The following is a 2,014-nucleotide window of genomic DNA, read 5'->3' as shown; positions in this document are numbered from 1 at the left end:
CTCAGAGGCTGTTAGCAAGGTCCCACCTGCTATACCTGATAGTACCTGCCACCTATGGGCAAGAGTCAGTCTACATGACTGACCATTCCAAAGACGACGCTTTCGAGGGTCATCATTCTAGTTCATTACTGAATGACTGACACTTCTAAATCATATCATGCTAGCATAATGTGTGAGAACGACTCATAGGAAATCATCAGCATCCATCCATTTTTACCTATAAGAATGGAAATTTCCATGTTTCATCTAGTAGTGTTTCTACAAGACACACCTTATGCCGGGACAGTAATTTTCACCTCCCCCCCTCCCAGGAATACATAAAATCAAGTTGATGGCTACTTCTAGGGACCGTATAAGATGGGGTCCAACTACCCCTGTGAGTTTCTGAGGCAGTAACTCTTTACCGGAGGAGAAAACCTGGTCTTTCTCCCCGGGAATGAATAGACTAGCTATTTTGACTACGAATTTGGAGATCGAATTTAGATGAGCGAAAATGACTGAATTTTCTTTGTTTTCCTCAGGGGAGACCACGAACGCAGGCCCCCACTACCACAAATGATACAGTCGAGTTTCCCACATTTGGGGAAATCGCAGGGGTCAGCACATCCGGAGAGCAATGGATGCACCTCGCCCTGGGAAAACCACCTTTTTCATCATGGTGTCTCCCCTGCCAGGTAAGTATGACTGAATTTTCATATCTATTCCTTAGAATAAAAAGTACTGGTGTGCTAAAAGGCATAAAATAATTGCTACTTGACTAGCTTTTTCTTTCTGTGACCACAACCCTCCTAAAGGGCCGCTTGCTTGGATCCTATCTGTAATGTGAGGACGCTAACTCCTGCTTCATACAATAAGAATATATGATGACAGTGGAGTCAATATCTTATCTTGTAATTATTCTTATTCCTTGAAAATTAATGCCAATGGCAAACAACTCAGGAAGAATGCTTAAGAAACCCCAATGAAACAGAAAATTTGTAGATGATGTTTTGAAAGCTAATTATAACCCTGGGACAGTGACTTCCCATAGCTGTCTTGGGACAGGGGGAAGAGTTGTGAGATTTTGAGGAGAATACATCAGCATATTTTCAGTTACCTGACCTTGGACAGTGCATAGACTTGGTGTGGCAGTTACATAATCTCCTGTCAACTTCGGCGAAGGGGTGGAGCCTAGCCTGTCAATCAGGTCATAGCCAATGATCCCTCTGTGTGGCATGGCCTTCTGAGGGTTCTGGGAACTCCTGTCTTCCTCCCTGGAGGCACACACACACACACACACACACACACACACACACACACAATCATAAAGGTCCTGGTTTTGTTTCTTTAGAGAACCCTGACTAACACACTGTGGAACTTGGATTTATTCATTCAACTCAGTAGCCATGAACCTGATCTGCTGATCTTGGGTTCATCCACCTTTGTCTCCACCTGACTGTGCTCTTCCTGCTTCCTGGTTTGTCCAACCTGGCATCTAAGTGAGTCAGGAAAAGCCTTTAGCTTAATACCTGACACATCGCTGGGTTTGCCTCTCCAGAGGACCCAGCTTAACACAGGAGCCTTCGATGCAGGTGGGTTCTGAATATCAAGGTGTCAAGTCTGGCTCAAAAATCTAGTTAAAACACTACATTTAACGGAAATCAAATCCCCCAGATATGTGGACCATTTTCGCTGTCAACTGGAAGAGGAAATTATTTTTATTTTGTTAAGGATGAGGATTGGAGGAGGGACATGGAAACATGATTACTATTTACTGTGTCTTACAAGGGAAATTAGATCACATTCAAGTTTGTACCAAGAGAATTGGATTCCTTTTTTGTGTGTGTGTATGAAGCCATTAGGGATTATGGTTTTGACATAGTAAAGAATATTTTCTTACAATGTTGAATATTCACTTTATAAAATTATCATAAACCATGAATCAACATTAATAAGGATGTTAGAACAGTTATCCACTAAAATCCTCAGAGTAAGTCTGTTGGAAGTAGATTATTCTAACCACTTTAATACGTTC

At 42.1% G+C, this 2,014-nt stretch overlaps 1 non-coding gene across 1 annotated transcript; it reads right to left on the bottom strand.

Moving 5' to 3' along the window:
- Nucleotides 1-518: 518 nt before the first annotated feature.
- On the bottom strand, nucleotides 519-682 carry LOC115870044. The gene has a single exon (XR_004046513.1). It is a non-coding gene; the product is annotated as a U1 spliceosomal RNA (small nuclear RNA).
- Nucleotides 683-2,014: the final 1,332 nt, after the last annotated feature.

Source organism: Echinops telfairi, unplaced genomic scaffold (genome assembly GCF_000313985.2).
Source record: "Echinops telfairi isolate 266 unplaced genomic scaffold, ASM31398v2 ScPeMD7_70;HRSCAF=299, whole genome shotgun sequence".
NCBI lineage: Eukaryota > Metazoa > Chordata > Mammalia > Afrosoricida > Tenrecidae > Echinops > Echinops telfairi.
This window is presented reverse-complemented; position numbering and strand designations above follow the sequence as displayed.